Below are 20,646 nucleotides of genomic sequence, written 5' to 3' on the forward strand. Positions count from 1 at the left end.
CAGAGCAAAAACCAAGCCATGAGGTCGAAGGAATTGTCCGTAGAGCTTCGAGACAAGATTGTGTCGAGGCAGAGATCTGGGTAACAGATGTCTGCAGCATTGTAGGTCCCAAAGAACACATTGGCCTCCATTAGTCTTAAATGAAAGAAGTTTGGAACCACCAAGAGCCTTCCTTGAGCTGGCCGCCCGGCCAAACTGAGCAATCGGGGGAGAAGGGCCTTGGTCAGGGAGGTGACCAAGAACCCGATGGTCACTCTGACAGAGCTCCAGAGTTCCTCTGTGGAGATGGAAGAATATTCCAGAAGGACAACCATATTTGCAGCACTCCACCAATCAGGTCTTTATGGTAGAGTTGCCAGACGGAAGCCACTCCTCAGTAAAAGGTGCATGACAGCCCGCTTGGAGTTTGCCGAAAGGCACCTAAAGGACTCTCAGACCATGAGAAACAAGATTCTCTGGTCTAATGAAACCAAGATTGAACTCTTTGGCCTGAATGCCAAGCATAACGTCTGAAGGAAACCTGGCACCATCCCTACGGTGAAGCAAGGTGGTGGCAGCATCATGCTGTGGGGATGTATGTCAGAGGCAGGGACTGGGAGACTAGTCAGGATCGAGGGAAAGATGAGTGGAGCAAAGTACAGGGAGATCCTTGATGAAAACCTGCTCCAGAGTGCTCAGGACCTCAGACTGCGGGAAAGGTTCACCTTCCAATAGAACTTACAACCCTCGGCACACAGCCAAGACAACGCAGGAGTGGCTTCAGGACAAGTCTCTGAATGTCCTTGAGTGGCCCAGCCAGAGCCCGATTGAACATCTCTGGAGAGACCTGAAAATAGCTGTGCAGCGACGCTCCCCATCCAACCTGACAGAGCTTGAGAGGATCTGCAGAGAAGAATGGGAAGAACTTCCCAAATACAGGTGTGCCAAGCTTGTAGAGTCATACCCACGAAGACTCAAGGCTGTAAACGCTGCCAAAGGTGCTTCAACAATGTACTGAATAAAGTGTCTGAATACTTATGTAAATGTAATATCTCCGTTTTTTATTTTTAATAAATCTGCAAATATTTATAAAAAGCTGTTTTTGCTTTGTCATTATGAGGTATTGTGTGTAGTTTGATGAGGGGGAAAAAACAATTGAATCCATTTTATAATAAGGCTGTAACGTAACAAAATGCAGAAAAAGTCAAAGAGACTGAATACTTTTCGAATGCACTGTATATCCATATACAGACATACTGTGCAATACATGCATTACTGTGTTTAACCAGTATGTCTTACAGAACTTTATCATTAATAATAATCATTTCTGGAGAGCTATATGCAGGTTTTTGTTCTAGCCCGACACTAATACACTCAATATGACTAACTAGGGTCCAGACTGAAGTGATCTGTTGATTAAAGTCCACAATAAATATTTTTAAACCGATCTGGTTAGTGCTGGACAAGACCCTGCAAACCATAGTATTTATGCTCATCCTGATGTACTGTAAATGGTGTTTTAGTCTGTTGATACATATTCCCAACACAGCAGACCAGTGAAGTGTTGTAATATAATCTGTCTGTAGTGCTGGACTGGGAAAAATCTCTGCAAACTCAGACAGTAGCCCCCATGTACAGTAAATGGTGCTTTAGACGGATACTTATCCCCAGCAGACTAGCAGTGTTATCATATACTCTGTGTAGTGCTGTTGAAAAAAAATCTGCTAACCCAGATTATACTGTAGGCGAAATTATACTTTCGTCTGATACATATTCCCAGGCAGCAGTGTGTTCTAATATAACCTTAATCTGTCTGTGGCTCTATCTATGATTAGGTTTATAAATGGTGCAGAGGGACTATAATCTGGGTTTGCTTGCTGTTTTTTGTTCCTGTCCAGTAGTAGAATCTGATAACACTGAAATGTTAATGTAGTCTGATACATATTCCCAGGCAGCATATAATCTGTGTGTGGCTCTATCTATGAGCAGGTTTATAACTGGGCCTGTAGTGTGATTATAATATGGTAAAGGATGACCCAGCCCTCCTACACATTATGTCCTTCTAGGAGCAGGCAGACTGCCCCGCCCGCAGGTAGTAGAACAGTAGATAATTCATAGATTTATACTGAATAAAAATATAAACGCAACATGTAACAATTTCAAAGATTTTACTGAGTTAGAGTTCATAGTCAATTGAAATAAATTCATTAGGACCTAATCTATGGATTTCACATGACTGGGCATACAGATAATAATCTGTTGGTCACAGATACCTTTAAAAATATGGGCCTCAGGATCCCGTCACGGTATCTGTGTGCATTCAAATTGCCATCAATAAAATGCAATTGTGTTCATTGTACATGTGGTCTACGGGTGGACGTACTGCAAATGTTTTTTTAACTACGTTGGAAGAAGATTATGGTAGAAAAATTAACATTAAATTCTCTGGCAACAGCTCTGGTGGACATTCTTGCAGTCACCATGCCAATTGCACGCTCCCTCAAAACTTCAGACATCTGTGGCATTGTGTTGTGTGACAAAACCGCACATTTTAGAGTGAGCTTTTATTGTCAACAGCACAAGGTGCACCTGTGTAATGTTCATGTTGTTTAATCAGCTTGTTGATATACCACACCTATCAGGTCCATGGACTATTTTGGCAAATGAGAAATGCTCACTAACAGAAATACTATTTTTATGCATATGGAACATTTCTGGGATCTTTCATTTCTGCTCATCAAACATGGGCCCAACACTTTACATGTTGCGTTTATATGTTTGTTCAGTGTAGATAGATTGCATTGTATCTGTCCCATTATGGCACATGTAAGAGCATGGGCAGCGCCGTTGAGGCCATCTTCATTTTGAAATAGTACATTTTCTTCTTCTACTACTTCTATGAGTAGGCAAACAAACTGAAAGGGTGCATACTGCCATCTAGAGTGTGTTGTTTGAACAGGTATAAAGCCAAGGTTGGCGATTTACTGCCACCTAGTTATGGAATGTTTGCTCACGAGTATAATTCATTGGCTGATCCCTAATGATGATCAAGATGGACTCATGTGATCCTTCCTTAACCCATGGGAAGTCCCACCCAGTTGACTAGTTCAAAATGGTGAAAGTCCTCAATGGCACTGTCCATGCTAAAACAGGCTTTTGGGCACTTGAGTCCTATATCTATCTCTATGAGATAATCCCAGTCCCAGTTGCATTCTGAGTTACCATCTGCTGCTTTTGCTCCCTCTGCCACCAGGGGGAGTGCTGTAGTTTGATTAAACCCTGAGACATGTACTGGTACATAGGGACAGACAGTAAGCCTACAGGTACAGGGGTTGCCTGTAACCAATGATACATATATTTTTCATAACCCTTTCATTGAGATTTAGGTTTTATTTGCCCCATCTTTTATCTAATTTGAGATCCATTCAGAACCCCGCAGATATATATTTGTGATCGAGGAAAAATGGTTTATTATAACAGTCAGATATCATTCGATCATGGGAGTAGGTAGAATGTGCACAAGTACAGATACAAGTTTTCATAATTGATGTAAGCAATTAGGTTTACCTTGCTCCTCTGTGTATCTAATTTGAATGCCATTCAGAATACCAAAGCTACAGTATTTGCGATATTGGGAAATATGTTTACTGAAAGACGGCACACTGTTACAATCATTTAACTATATGGTCATACTGTAGGCATATGTACTGTTTGTCTGAGTCACCACATATGGGTCATGAAAGTGCATTATTGTGAGTAAATTGACCAGTAGTGACTAGTCTATTATGAAGCCATGGAAATAGTATCTAATGCAAGCAATGCTAACAAGTTACAGTACACAATTATAGATGAATACAATCAATACTGGTACACAAAACAAAAAAACTATAATTCTGATAAAAATGAGTAGAGGGAATGTTTGTGCTTCAGAGTGTATGATGGTGCATCAGATAACTCTTACAAGTGAGCTTTGATGGATTGTCTCTCACATTAAAAGAAAGTGTCTATGATGAATGCAATAATTGTTAGCCGCTCTGGATAAGACATTCTGCTAAATTACGTAAATGTGTCTCTGTGAGCACAATGTTCATAGCAGCAACCTCTTGGCCCCATAAAAAAATTAAAATTTAAAAACACTTTTGTGAATCATTCAACCGATGTACTGTACATGTTACAGTAACTTTTCTCTTATTTGGGGACTTGGTCTTTACACCTGTAGCTACCCACCAATGGAACCTCTGAGCCACTGTGGAGATCTTCTTCACGGCCTTCTGGAGGAGCCGCTTGAAGATCTTGTTGATCTCCTGGGCAGACCTGAAAGACAAGAGAAGAGTTTTACATAAATGTTCCCAACACAAGAACAGTCTAGTAAGAGTGATTTTAGCTTTGCTGCTCCATCATCTTGGAACGTTTTGTAGAAGGACCTGAAATAATAAATAATGCTATGCAACTGAATGTCTAGAATTAGAACAAGATTCAACATTCTACAACTTCTAAATAACTCTAGAAATACATGGCTCTACTAGGGGCTATTCAAATCTAAGCCTGGAGGTCTGACTGGCAGCAACACTGCTGCTGGTTTTCATTCAGGGATGGAACTTAACCTCTCTTGGGTAGGGGCAGTATTATTTTCACGTCCGGATGAAAAGCGTGCCTAAAGTAAACTGCCTGTTACTCAGGCCCAGAAGCTAGGATATGTAGATTGGTAGATTTGGATAGAAAACACTCTAACGTTTCTAAAAACTGTTAAAATGATGTCTGAGTATAACAGAACTGATATGGCAGGTGAAACCCAGAGGACAAACCATCCAAAATAATAATAATTTTCAGCCTCCCACTGTTTCCGATGGCTTTCATGTTTATTATGAGGCGAAGTCCTGCCAGATTGCAGTTCCTAGGGCTTCCACTAGATGTCAACAGTCTTTAGAAAGAGTATCAGGCTGGTTTTTGGAAAAATGAGCTAGAAGTTGTAGTTTTTCTCAGTGGCTCCCATTTTGGCTGTAGTGTTTCCATGCATGTGGGTGAAAGCGCGTTCTTTGTTATTTATCTCCGGTAATGAACATACTATTCTCCGTCTTAAATTGTATCGTTTATTTACATATTAGGGTACCTGAGGTTTGATTATAAACATTGTTTGACTTGTTTGGATAAGTTTATTGGTAGCGTTTGGGATTCATTTTGTATGCATTTTGAAGGAGGGAAACCGGTGGATTATTGAATGAAGCGCGCCACCAAACCTTAGTTTTTATGGATATAAAGGACTTTATCGAACAAAAGGACCATTTGTGATGTAACTGGGACATTTTGGAGTGCCAACAGAAGAAGATAAGGCATTTATTATATTGCTATTTCTGACTTTCGTGTCGCACCTGCCTGGTTGAAAAATGTTTTTCATGTTTTTGTATGCAGGGCGCTGTCCTCAGATAATCGCATGGTGTGCTTTCGCCGTAAAGCCTTTTTGAAATCTGACACAGAGGCTGGATTAACTTCTTGAGCCTATGGGGGCGCCATTTCAACTTTGTAAAATATTGTTCTCAAATTAAACTGCCTCGTACTCAATTCTTGCTCATACAATATGCATATTATTATTACTATTGGATAGAAAACACTCTCTAGTTTCTAAAACCGTTTGAATTATTTCTCTGAGTGAAACAGAACTCATTCTGCAGCACTTTTCCTGTCAGGGAGTGAGATTTCAGAAATCGAGGTCCCTGTTCTGGGGTCAGTTTATAAGTCCCAATGTAAGCTATGGGGCTACATGTACTGCATACGTCTTCCTCTAGATGTCAGTAAGCGGGGAGAATTTGAATGGAGTGGATTGCGCAATCTGGGCCCTATATATAGACCGTGGAACGGAAGTACCGTCCTTTTCAACGGTGCGCTTGACGCATGAAGACATCACAATGGCGTCCTGCAAACGCTTTCGTTTTAGTAGTTCTATATCTCCGGTCATGTTTTTATTCGTTATAGGTGTTAAAGACATCATAAGGTAGTTAATTTAAACCGACTTAGCAGTTTATAGCAGTTTATTGCGATTTTCTGGGATTTCTTTGCCATGCGCTTTCACGAGTTGGACACCACTCCAGTTGGCGGCTAACATTAGCGGCTATTTCGACCGGACAAGAGGACATCTTTCAACCCAAAGACGATTGTTCTGGAGAAAGGACACCTTGCCCAAGATTCTGATGGAAGCTCAGCTAATAGTAAGCAGTCTTTATGCTGTTAATTCGTACTTATGTTGACAAATGTCAGATAATAATTCCGCCATGAATTATGGTGCGGTCTCGCTTTAGCGCACGCTGTATGCTTGAAGTAACGTTAATTTAAAAAATGTAAGCCAGCGATTGCATTAAGAACTCATTTGTCTTTCAATTGCTGTCCAACCTGTATTTTTTAGTCAAGTTTTGGAATAGTTACTGATTAGAATAGGTGCCTCTTCAAAGATTTCTCCTGCCATTTTCTGGGCAGCTTTGCTACTTTTCTCATTGTATAACCACGATTTGTGCCGCTAAATATGCACATTTTCGAACAAACTCTATATGCATTGTGTAATATGATGTTATAGGACTGTCATCTGAAGAATTCTGAGAAGGTTAGTGAAAAAATTCATATCTTTTGGTGGTTTATACGTAATCGCTATGTTTGGCTTGAATCAATGCGGTTGTGATGTTTGCTATTGTGGTATGCTAATATAACGTTATATTGTGTTTTCGCTGTAAAATACTTAGAAAATCTGAAATATTGTCTGGATTCACAAGATCTGTGTCTTTCAATTGCTGTACGCTGTGTATTTTTAAGAAATGTTTTATGATGAGTAATTAGGTAATACACGTTGCTCTCTGTAGTTATTCTAGTCGAGTTGTGATGGTGGCTGCAATGGTAAACTATGATTTATACCTGAAATATGCACATTTTTCTAACAAAACATATGCTATACAATAAATATGTTATCAGACTGTCATCTGATGAATTTGTGTCTTGGTTAGTGGCTATTTATATCTTTATTTGGTCGAATTTGTGATAGCTACTGATGGAGTAAAAAACTGGTGGAGTAAAAAAAATGGTGTCTTTTGCTAACGTGGTTAGCTAATAGATTTACATATTGTGTCTTCCCTGTAAAACATTTTAAAAATCAGAAATGATGGCTGGATTCACAAGATGTGTATCTTTCATCTGGTGTCTTGGACTTGTGATTTAATGATATTTAGATGCTAGTATTTACTTGTGACGCTATGCTAGGCTATGCTAGTAGCTTTTCTACTGATGGGGGTGCTCCCGGATCCGGGTTTGGGAGGTGTTAGAGGTTTTAACAAGAAGTTAAGCTTTATTTTGATGTATAATACTTGTATTTTCATGAATGTTAAATATTTATATTTCTGTAATTTGAAATTCGCGCTCTGCAATTTCACCGGATGTTGGGCAGGTGGGACGGTAAGAAGTTAAGGATTTTGGGCACTGCTCAGTCGGACTTATAGACCACAAGTTTTACAAGTCCGGGTCCTAAATCTGTGCCCTGCGATATTTGAAAAGACAATTTTCTACTAGCCTCGGGCTTTCCATCCCTGTCTTCATCCTTCCCCAACCAGGGGAGTGGACACAATGGTCAATCCATGACAATTAATCAACGAACTACCAGGGAGAATCAACTCTGCTGAAGAGACATGGTATTGGCAGCAAGACAAAGGAGCTGATCGTGAACTACAGGGAAAGGCGGGCCGAACAGGCCCCCATTCTCATCGACGGGGCTGTAGTGGAGCAGTTCGAGAGTTTCAAGTTCCTTGGTGTCCACATCACCAACAAACTATCATGGTCCAAACATACCAAGACAGTCTTGAAGAGGGCACGACAAAACCTTTTCCCCCTCAGGAGACTGAAAATATTTGGCATGGCCCCCCATTTTCTCAAAAGGTTCTACAGCTGCACCATCGAGAGCATCCTGACCGGTTGCATCACCGCCTGTTATGGCAACTGCTCGGCATCTGACCGTAAGGCGCTACAGAGGGTAGTATGAATGGCCCAGTACATCACTGGGGCCAAGCTTCCTGCCATCCAGGACCTATATAATAGGTGGTGTCAAAGGAAAGCCCATAAAATTGTCAGAGACTCCAGTCACCCAGGTTATAGACTTTTCTCTGCTACCGCACGGCAAGCGGAACCAGAACGCCAAGTCTAGGACCTAAAGGCTCCTCAACAGCTTCTACCCCCAAGCCATTAGACTGCTGAACAATTCATAAAAATCTCCCCTAGACAATTGACATCCCCCCCTACACTGCTGCTATTCGCTGTTTGTTTGTTACCTATGCATAGTCACTTCACCCCCACCTACATGTACAGATTACCTCAACTAGCCTGTACACCCGCACACTGACATGGTACTGGTGTACAGTCGTGGTCAAAAGTTTTGAGAATGACACAAATATTAATTTTCACAAAGTCTGCTGCCTCAGTTTGTATGATGGCAATTTGCATATACTCCAGAATGTAATGAAGAGTGATCAGATGAATTGCAATTAACTGCAAAGTCCATCTGCCATGCAAATGAACTGAATCCCCAAAAAACATTTCCACTGCATTTCAGGCCTGCCACAAAAGGACAAGCTGACATCATGTCAGTGATTCTCTCGTTAACACAGGTGTGAGTGTTGACGAGGACAAGGCTGGAGATCCCTCTGTCATGCTGATTGAGTTTGAATAACAGCCTGGAAGCTTCAAAAGGAGGATGGTGCTTGGAATCATTGTTCTTCCTCTGTCAACCATGGTTACCTGCAAGGAAACACGTGCCGTCATCATTGCTTTTCACAAAAAGGGCTTCACAGGCAAGGATATTGCTGCCAGTAAGATTGCACCTAAATCAACCATTTATTGGATCATCAAGAACTTCAAGGAGAGCGGTTCAATTGTTGTGAAGAAGGCTTCAGGGCGCCCAAGAAAGTCCAGCAAGCGCCAGGACCGTCTCCTAAAGTTGATTCAGCTGCGGGATCGGGGAACCAGTACAGAGCTTGCTCAGGAATGGCAGCAGGCAGGTGTGAGTGCATCTGCACGCACAGTGAGGCGAAGACTTTGAGGATGGCCTGGTGTCAAGAAGGGCAGCAAAGAAGCCACTTCTCTCCAGGAAAAACATCAGGGACAGACTGATATTCTGCAAAAGGTACATGGATTGGACTGCTGAGGACTGGGGTAAATCCCCTTTCCGATTGTTTGGGGCATCCGGAAAAAAGCTTGTCCGGAGAAGACAAGGTGAGCGCTACCATCAGTCCTGTGTCATGCCAACAGTAAAGCATCCTGAGACCATTCATGTGTGGGGTTGCTTCTCAGCCAAGGGAGAATGGTACCAACACATCCTCAGAGAGCAACTTCTCCCAACCATCCAGGAACAGTTTGGTGACGAACAATGCCTTTTCCAGCCTGATGGAGCATCTTGCCATAAGGCAAAAGTGATAACTAAGTGGCTCGGGAAACAAAACACCGATATTTTGGGTCCATGGCCAGGAAACTCCCCAGACCTTAATCCCATTGAACTTGTGGTCAATCCTCAAGAGGCGGGTGGACAAACAAAAACACACAAATTCTGACAAACTCCAAACATTGATTATGCAAGAATGGGCTGCCATCAGTCAGGATGTGTCCCAGAAGTTAATTGACAGCATGCCAGGGCGGATTGCAGAGGTCTTGAAAAAGAAGGTTCAACACTGCAAATATTGACTCTTGCATCAACTTCATGTAATTGTCAATAAAAGCCTTTGACACTTATGAAATGCTTGTAATTATACTTCAGTATTCCATAGTAACATCTGACAAAAATATCTAAAGGCACTGAGGCAGCAGACTTTGTGAAACATTTTTTTTTGTCATTCTCAAAACTTTTGGCCACGACTGTACAGTACAAACAACATATGTAGGATTCCACACATACAGTAGGGAGCATTATTGGCAGCTGATATAAAATGCTATAAGAACCTATAGTACGTGCTTCATATTAGGGCCTGGACGATACCAGTATCGCAAAAAAAATTCCATGGCAAAAATAAACACGAAGCAGATCTAACTCTTTTGTCCTTTAAAAACCTGTTCTATGTCAAATATTGTTTGCTATAGCTTGGAAAATAAATAAAATGTGACTCGGGATGACAACATCCCGAGGAGGTCTTTTGGTAGGTCGTCATTTTGTTCTTAACTGACTTGCCTAGTTAAATAAAAGGTTACACACACACACACCACACTGACCAAAAAGTTATTTTGTTGGCATTTACTTGTGTCCCCATTACCAGTAAAACATCATCAAATCCTCTCTTTCACTTATTGCTGTGCTGTTTCGTTGTTCATTTGTTTAGTCGTTTCATTCTGAACCAGGATTTTTATGGAATACCGTTTGGGTCTTTGCGTGTCAAATAACACTATTTGACGTTTCAAATAAGTTTGTTGACCAATCAGGGCCTGAATATGACAGCACGTCACATAATAATTTAACGCGTTCATATTTTTTTTTAACACATTGATTACACTATCACTCGTGTTTCATATGTCACTACGATTCATCGATACGTATGCTATGATGCTGGTAACGTTGTCTCGCGCACCTACAGTGCTGGTCATAAAAAAAGCTAGCTAGCTCATGGATGCAAACAATGCTCTTCCCCAAAAACATAGCAAAACGACATTCTGTTTCAGTAGCTATAGTTAGCTAGCTAAAAATATAGCTAGGTGTGTAAGAAATTGTAATAGATACTGGAAACTTGTTATAACAACTTCTCAACATAAGCTATCTTTTATACAACATGCACCCACCCCCTCTTTCTCTTTAGACACATGCTGGTCTCATTAGATACCAACCACAGACACACACACACCCCCACTCAGAACAGGCCCCTGCAACCACATTAGGCACACACATTCTTTCCAAGGTTGGGACTCAAGACAAAGAACTATGTTAAGAGCCAATGGAACGTCGACACCAGGCCCGAACAGGACTACCCACGACCCAGATCGACCAATCAGAAGGCCAGACTACCAGATTCAACCTACGTCATTTACTGCATATATAATCTGCACAATATGTTTCGGGCCTCTTTCTCCGACGGTTCCATACGAGCTAGACGAAAGGGGCCGTGCAGCACGATTTACCAGATATCTTTACCTTTGAATAAACTGCCTCTATTATACCATATCCACCTAGTCCTATGTCTCAACTTGATCTCCTGTCTCCAGTAAATGTTTTATCAACAGGTGTCATCATCTAAAATAACCCTAATTTATAAGACAGTTCTTATTTGATTAATGGTGGTCGGACCCATCTATGTGAAGCTAGCCACAATACTGGACTCTACGGTTAGCCTTCAAAGTAAAAGTATGGCATGATTCTACTATTTGTATTCATTTGCATCACTCAATGACATACTTTTATTTTGAAGGCAAACAGCAAATTCCACTATTGGGCCTAATCCTTATTGTGGCTAGCTTCACAACACAACCCGGTCTGATCGAACCTCACTAGTCAGATGAAGCTAGCTGGCTGCTTATAACGTTAGCTTTGGGCAACAGGGTTAAGTAGCTGGCTAGCTATTTATTTTCATGAACTGAAGTTCAATTTCAATAGGCGAACAATAAGTGGCTACCTAGCTAATACTTACTCACAAGGATTTCTATATCATTGCTAAGAATAATGAAAATGACTGCAGTTTCTACTGGTCATTGTTTTCAGGCTGGTTGTATTGGCGTTAGCTTGGTACCAAGCTAAAGCTAGCTACCCCAGAAGTTCCGGTCGAGCAAATTATGCTTTATCACCAACGCGGTATTGTAAACACATCGTTCGTGTCCAGGGTTTGCTTGTTTGCATACTTTTTTGTACAGCTTTGACAGTGCTACTGTATCTTCTTTTACGCGCAAAGACCCAAATGGCGTTCCACAGTATGTATGTCATGAAGCTAATAGCAGTGAAGCATTTACAGTGTAATTCCGGTAGGGCAACATCTGAAAAATAGTGCACGTGGTAGTGTGTACGATTGCTCGACCAGTCGACGAAGCCAACATCACCCACGACAGAGAACGGTTGATTGTCAAGGGCAATGAATTCCATTATCTTGGCTTTAATAGATTTCGCCTTTGAGTTGTCTCACTGAAATCCACACAGCAGACATTGTGTGGGCTAGGTTATGAATGCTGTGTTGCACGTTTAGCGCAAAATTTTACGTGGCGTCATTAGGTCATGTACCTACGTTATATAGGTATGCACGGTAGCTTTGACATCGGTTTTTAACATCGGCGTTAAACTAGACATCAGCCAATACCGATGTTGCCATTTTTAGCTAATATCGTCCGATTCCGATATGTTCACCAATATATCGTGCATCCCTAGTGACTACCTCAAGCTCTAAACCCTCAGAGGTAGTAATCGCACCTGTGGGGAGAGGGGCATTCTTCTTAACAAACCACATGACCTTTGTTTTGGAGGTGTTCAGAACAAGGTTAAGGTAGAGAAACCTTGTTGGACACTAAGAAGGCTTTGTTGTAGAGCATTTAACACAAAATCAGGGGAGGGGCCAGCTGAGTATAAGACTATCATCTGCATATAAATGGATGAGAGAGCTTCCTACTGCCTGAGCTTTGTTGTTGATGTAAATTGAGAGGAGCGTGGGGCCTAGGATTGAGCCTTGGGGTACTCCCTTGGCGACAGGCAGTGGCTGAGACAGCAGTTTCTGACTTTATACACGGCACTCTGAGGTAGTTAGCAAACCAGCCCAAAGACCCCTCAGGAGACACCAATTCTCCTTAGCCGGCCCACAAGAATGGAATGTCTACCATATCAAAAGCTTTGGCCAAGTCAATAAAAATAGCAGCACAACATTGCTTAGAATCAACGGCAATGGTGACATCATTGAGGACATTCAAGGTCGCAGTGACACATCCATAACCTGAGCGGAAACCTGACTGCATACCAGAGAGAATACCTTAGACACCAAGAAAGTCAGTCAGTTGATTATTTTAAAAGTTTTTCACACTTTTGATAAACAGGGCAAAATAGAACTGGGCCTATAACTGTTAGGATCAGCTTGATCTCCCCCTTTAAATAAAGGACGAACCAGGTCTGCCTTCCAAGCAATGGGAACCTCCCCAGAAAGGAGAGAGAGGTTAAAAAGGTTGGAGATGGGCTTGGCGATTGATAGGGGCAGCAACCTTAAAGGGTCTAAACCATCTGACTCGTGTTTTTTGGGGGGTAAAGTTTAAGGAGCTTCTTTAGCACCTTGGACTCAGTGACTGCCTGAAACTTTGTAGCGGGGCAGGGGGAAAAAGAGGGAGAAGCATCGGGGATAGTAGCATTAGAAGGGGTGGGAGATGAGGAAATGTTGGATGGGCAAGGAGGCATAGCTGAGTCAAATAGGAATCCTGACTTAATCACCTGAAGCGGTGATTGAAGAGCTCAGCCATGTGCTTCTTGTCAGTAACAAACAAATCATCAACATTAAGGGACATGAGCAGCTGTGAGGAGGGTTTATTCTCCAGGTCTTTAACTGTTTTCTAGAACTTCTTGGGGATAGATCCACAGAGAGAGAATTGCTCCTTAAAGTAACTAACTTTGGCCTTCCGGATAGCCTGAGTGCACTTATTTCTCATTTGCCTGAACGAGATTATACAGTAAGCCGGAGCATGCGCGCGCCGAGCCTGAGCATGAACACGCCGAGCCTGAGCATGCGCACGCCGAGCCTTTGACCAAATGCAATTCTTGAGGTGGAGTAACTCTGCAAGATCACAGTCGAACCAGGGGCTGAACCTGTTATTAATTCTCTTTTTTTTAATGAGGGGGGTGTACCACTGAAAATATCAAAAAGAATGTCCAAGCGTCTTCAACAAAGGGGATCAAGCTGATTCTATACCATTTTACAGAGGCCAGTTCATGAAGGAAGGCGTGCTCATACTTTTTTTTTTAGCAAGCGTCTATGACAAATCAGGACAGGTCGTTTCACTAAGCAGCCATTACAAACACAGGCTGTAAAACAATGATCACTAAAGTCATTACAGAAAACACCAGAATGATACCTTATCAGGATTATTTGCGAGGATAACATCAGGAAGAGTAGACTTTTCTGGGTGTTTGGAGTCATACCTTGTGGGATTGGTAATAATCTGAGAAAGATTTATGGAGTCCCATTGCTTTAGGACTTGGTAAGGGGGTTTAAGCATGTCCCAGTTTAGGTCACCTAGCAGAACAAATTCAGACTTAGTGTAAGGGGCCAGGAGAGAGCTTAGGGAAGGTAGGGTACAGGCCGGTGCTGATGGAGGACGATAGCACCCAGCAACAGTCAACAAAGAGCTATTTGAAAGTTTAATACTTAAAACCAGCAAATCAAATTGTTTGGGGACAGACAACAGAGCACTGAAGGTGATCCTTGGTAAAGATTGCCACTCCCACCTTTGGAAGATCTGTCTTGACGAAAAAGGTTATAACCAGAAAGGTTAACATCAGTATGTGTCTGGACATTTTGTAAGTTTTATTTTCTTCTGGTTTGCTCCATCAAATTTGCAATAGTGCTTCCATACCTTTCATACTAACTTAGAATCAAATCTACACATACAGTATCATAACACTAAGTTTACAAGTGAAACTTAGGCTGAGATTCAATCAAAGGCGCATTGTCAACAACGTACCTTTGACCGAATTACGGCCTCAAACTTGTAAAGTAGAAGAACCGAGTCATCAATGACCAACAAATTAATATAAATGGCAGTGGTGTGACGCCAAACAAAACATTTCATAAGGATCACAACTAGCCCCAAGTCCTAAACTACAGTAAGTAAAAACATAGCCAAACAAGTAATGTTATACATTTTTCATGCATCACATTACCTTATGTAAATGCAGTTATTTTTCTTTGCAAGCTGTTGCAATTGAGCAGCTTTTTTCATCTTCTATCTCGCCATCTCCTCCATCTGCAGGCCGTGAGCCATTTGCCTGTGGAAAACGAACCGGACACAGAGGCAGGATCAACAAGGAAAGACACACAGACATTAGAGGAGAGACAGGAGAGGGAAGGGAGGAGGGCGTTCCTTACCCTTTCTTGAATTCGGGAGGGACGGGGAGAGGTTTCTCAAAGTTGCCCTTCCCTATAAGCCAGTAGGTCTCCTCTGTTCCTCCTTTTCCCTGTGAAGAAGAGAGGGGGAGAGGACAGAGGGCAGGGAAAGACGAGAGAGAAAGAGTTTAGTAGGGAGATCTAGGTGAGTTCTAGAGAGTTCTAGACAGTTCTATGAAGTTTTAGGGTGTTGTAGGGAGTTTGAAGTATTCTTGAACTTACTGTATGTAACATGATGGTGGTACCAAGTAGTCGGTCCTACCTGTGACTTTTACCTTGAGGCCTGTCCTGCCTCAGTTGCACCTTGTAACCTGCCTTGAGATCCAGGAGGATTTTAACTGTGCTGTTATGGATGTGGATTCTGGACGCTGCAAATACAGGCGGCATGACACTCAAAACTCTAATTTATACACACTTTATAAAGAAGCTTCCTGGCTCAGTCAATCATGTACCCACGACAAGTCCCTCACTTTTAAGCAACAGTGCATAGACTACGTCACATATCTATTATACATGCATATGTAATTTACCCATCCCAGTAGACTCCATACGAGAGACGGTTACTGAATAAACGGTATCTGGGCATAGTCAGTTCTACTACCCCTGCTACAAACGGACCTATTGGATAGACACAGATAGGTGAGGTAAGGTATGTCCCCCCCACTCTCTCACCTGAATGTAGTCCTATGCTTATGCGTACAGGGACATCAAGCATGTGTCTCATCTTGAAGGTGCCCACAGCATTGAGGTTTTTCTTGATTTTTACTATGTTCTACATTATAGAATAATAGTGAAGACATAAAAACTATGAAATAACACATGAAATAATAAATCTAATTTATTATGAAATAATAAATCAAATCTAAATATATTTTAGAAAGTAGCCACCCTTTGCCTTGATGACAGCTTTGCACACTCTTGGCATTCTCTAAACCAGCTTCACCTGGAATGCTTTTCCAACAGTCTTAAAACACGTTCCCACATACACTGAGCACTAGCTGGCTACTTTTCCTTCACTGCGGTCCCACTCTTCCCAAGCCATCTCAATTAGGTTGAGGTCAGGTGATTGTGGAGGCCAGGTTATCTGATGCAGCCGTCCATCACTCTCCTTCTTGGTCAAATAGCCCTTACAAAGCATGGAAGTGTGTTTTGGGTCATTGTCCTGTTGAAAAACACATGATAGTCCCACTAAGCACAAACTAGATGAGATGGTGTATCGCTGAAGAATGCTGTGGTAGCCATGCTGGTTAAGTGTGCCTTGAATTCTAAATAAAATCACAGACAGTGTCACCAACAAAGTACCCCCACACCACCACATCTCCTCCTCCATGCTTCACGGTGGGAAGCACACATGCGGAGATCCTCCGTTCACCTACTTCGCGTCACAAAGACACAAATTTGGACTCAAAAGGACAGATATCCACCGGTCTAATGTCCATTGCTTGTGTTTCTTGGCCCAAGCAAGTCTCTTATTATTATTATTGGTGTCTTTAGTAGTGATTTCATTGCAGAAATTCGAACATGAAGGCCTGATTCACGCAGTCTCCTCTGAACAGTTGATGTTGAGATGTGTCTGTTAATTGAACTTTTTGAAGCATTTATTTGGGCTGCAATTTCTGAGGTGCAGTTAACTCCAATGAAATCCCCTGCAGCAGAGGTAACTGTCTTCCTTTCCTATGGCGGTCCTCATGAGAGCCAGTTTCATCATGACGCTTCATGGTTTTTGCGACTGCACTTGAAGAAACGTTCAAAATTCGTAATATTCTCCAGATTGACTGACCTTCATGTCTTAAAGTATTGATGGACTGTCATTTCTCTTTGCTTATTTGAGCTGTCATCAAACCAAAGGGTGGCTATTTGAAGAATCTCAAATAGAAAATATATTTTGACCCTTGAATGAGTAGGTGTGTCCAAACTTTTGACTTGTGGGTGTACGTGTATATATATCAGTGGATGCTGGTGACTTGAAAAATTGATGATGGGAGACCCACGGTATAAGTGCTGAACGCACGGAGATGTCAGTGTGTTTCAAAAATCGTCAAAAGAGTAACTATTTTAACCTAAAGCATTTAATAAAATACATTTATAGTACAATATTATGGGGAATGGGAATAAGAGGGTTCCTTACAGTGTTTATCACAGCAGTGATTGAATGAGTGTGTGAGGCATGAGTTGAGGTGTTCAGAGGCTTGACTTCAGTGCAGGACAGAATGTCTGGGAAGACAAAAAAAACAATAACACAACAGTTAGACCAAGCACGGAGCAAAATCATTGATGTGTAATAATGTGATTGTGTATGTGATTGACTCTACATAGAGTAATGAGAGAAAATGATAGGAGTACACAGGGCTTGGAGAGGAAACATTCAATGTTTGAGTTCATTGAGTTTATTTTATTTTTACAGGGACAGTGCACATTAATCAACGTTTCAGTAAAAGTGCTGGTTTTAGCCAGCCGGCTAATTTTCAACCGCAGTCCCTGGGCAGGTTATTAAAAACAATTAAAATATAGACAACCATTGAGCTGTGAGCACACGCAGAGCAACTGTAACGGCTTTCTTCCTGGGATGAAGGAGAGGACCAAAATGCAGCGCAGTTAGTGTTCAACATGTTTAATCAGACGATAAACGGTGAACATTAACAAATAACAAAATAACAAACGTGAAAGCCGAAACAGTCCTATCTGGTGCAGAACACAAACACAGAGACAGGAAACAACCACCCCAACACAAAACAAGCCACCTATATATGATTCTCAATCAGGGACAACGACTGACAGCTGTCTCTGATTGAGAACCATATCAGGCTGGACACAGAAACAGACGAACTAGACACACAACATAGAATTCCCACCCAGCTCACGTCCTGACCAACACTAAACAAGCAAAACACATAAGAACTCTGGTCAGGACGTTACAGCAACATAGGACAAGCAAGACATAGCATACAGACAGAGCAACATAGGACAAGCAAGACGTAGCATACAGACAGAGCAACATAGAACAAAAAGCAGCAAGACAAAATTCATAAAAGCAACAAAGTGTTTCCACACCTCACAAGCTACAGACAACAGACACCATGGAAAGCGGCAACACACAGCTAGGGATTATATTCACAAATCTGATTAACCTTTAGCCATGTCTTCATGCATTTTGTGAAAGTGTGATATGTGGTGCAGTTATGTGTGTCTGATGGCAGTGTATTCCAGACATTGGAAGCTCTCACAGAGAAAGCGGATTTACTAAAGGTGCTTTTCCTTAAGGGAACTATACAGTCACCTCTCATGGCAGACCTTGTGGATCTGCTGCCATATGTTTGTGTTTTTTGTTTAACAAAAATACTAAGTGGAGGGGGAGCCAAGCCATTTAGGATCTTGAATACAAGTCATGCGTCGGTGTATTGCACAAGATTTGCCCAACTCAGGAGCTCATGCTTTCTGAGGATGTAATAGTGATGATGGCTATTGGGCTTCCTATCAAGCACTTTGAGAGCCTGTTTGTAGACAGACTGAATAGGTTTTAATGTTGTACAGCAAGCTTGGGCCCAACTAGTCAAGCAGTATGTTAAGTGGGGGAGTATCATAGATTTGAAGTACAGTTTTGCTAGTCTCTAGTCAAACAATTTCGTATAAATCGGAAATTAGCTAGGTTGAATTTGAAAGTGGATGAGCGGGCACATGCGACATGGCTTCAGTTCATGTCAGGACAGAGTTGACAATGGTAGCAGAGTGGACTGGTCATCACCTCTTAAAAATCAGGGAACAGGAGGGGACTTTGCTGGAAATACAAATAGCAGATACATTCCATTACAGCTGCGCCATCGTAGGTTTGAAGAAGCTTCTCCGTGAAGTTAAACACAGAGTTGGCATCTCGCCCACGTGACACATCCAAGTAGCCCAAGAAACATTCCGGAATAAAGCCCTGATCATCCACATACCTGACCATAACAGACAACTGCAAGCAGACTGGTGGCACCATAGGTCCCAGAGCGTTTTTTTTTTCCTGATCTGTTAACCTAACCAGGACAACTCTGGATCCTATAAGGTATGACAGTGATTAATCAGTTGTAAAACGTTTTTATAAGGTGTCACGCCCTGACCTTAGTTTTCTGTATTATTTTGGTCAGGTCAGGGTGTGACGAGGGTGGGTATGTGTGTTTTTGTCTTGTCTAGGGTTTTTGTTTATCTATGGGGATTTTGTATGTCTAGGTCATGTAGGTCTATGGTGGACTGAATTGGTTCCCAATCAGAGGCAGCTGTTTATCGTTGTCTCTGATTGGGGATCCTATTTAGGTTGCCATTTTCCATTTTGGGTTTGTGGGTAGTTGTCTATGTTTAGTTGCATGTCAGCACTAGTTGTTTATAGCGTCACAGTCATTTTGTTAGTTTGTTTAAGTGTTCTGCGTTTATTAAAAGAAGAATGTATTCACATAACGCTGCGCCTTGGTCTCTTCACTACGACGAACGTGACATAAGGGTTATGATGGGACCAGTTTTTCCCAATCAAGTCCAATGTTTTTAAAAACGGAAGAAAAAAAAACTCCTGGCCCTGGGTGGATGAAAACCCTGTCAAACTGCATCAACCTTACACTTGTTCATTTGAATTATATTTATACTAGATTAGGAAGGGGATTTCCTCTATCCAGACAACAACTGATAGACAATAGAACTCACAGGGCTGAGCTTGCTTTATGTTTACATCATGCAGTTCTATGCAACTATAGGCCTTATAAAATATTTACTCACATCGGTCAAAAGACTTGTTGATTGATTAATTCCAGTTAATAATTTTTGATTGAAAACGTATTGGCAGCCTAGCCAGCCCAATGTTGACCAAATTTGATCACATTTTCTCCTGACACACAAATGGACTATAAATACATAAAGTTATCAATGAGTTTACCCTGACCAAATGGACAGCGCACATAGGCTGTATGCATCTCCATGAGGTTGAAGAAATTGTCCGTAGAGCTCAGAGACATGATTGTGTCGATGCACAGATCTGGGGAAGGGTAACAAAACATTTCTGCAGCATTGAAGATCCCCAGTTTGGAACCACAAACTCTTCCTTGAGCCGGCCGCCCGGCCAAACTGAGCAATCAGGCGAGAAGGGCCTTGGTCAGGGAGGTGACCAAGAACCCGATGGTCACTCTGACAGAGCTCTACAGTTCCTCTGTGAAGATGGGAGAATGTTCCAGAAGCACAACCATCTCTGCAGCACTCCACCAATCAGGCCTTTATGGTAGAGTGGCCAGACTCTACCATGAACTCTACCATGAAATTTCATAACAATAGTAACAATAAGATAAGATAAGATAAAACTATCCTAAGATAAAAAAAAGTATCCTAAGATAAAACTGTATTAAATATATTCCTGTCACCGAATAATTGATTAAAATACACTGTTTTGCAATGAAGGTAACTTCAACAGCACTGTCATGGTGTAGCCGGAGGACAGCTAGCTTCTGTCCTCCTCTGGCCACATTGACTTAAATACAAAACCTAGGAGGCTGGTAGGCCTCACCCCCTTCTATAGACATACAGGCGGCTTGATGAAAGGCTCCTGTTAACCAGCTATACTGTTGTACCAGTTGGTATTGAACGCACG

The 20,646-nt window shown here is 41.8% G+C and overlaps 1 pseudogene; it reads right to left on the reverse strand.

The window, feature by feature from the left end:
- Positions 1–3,296: 3,296 nt before the first annotated feature.
- The window catches only part of LOC120049047, a 48,751-nt pseudogene continuing 31,401 nt past the window's right edge, over positions 3,297–20,646 (reverse strand).

This window comes from Salvelinus namaycush, chromosome 6 (assembly GCF_016432855.1).
Source record: "Salvelinus namaycush isolate Seneca chromosome 6, SaNama_1.0, whole genome shotgun sequence".
NCBI lineage: Eukaryota > Metazoa > Chordata > Actinopteri > Salmoniformes > Salmonidae > Salvelinus > Salvelinus namaycush.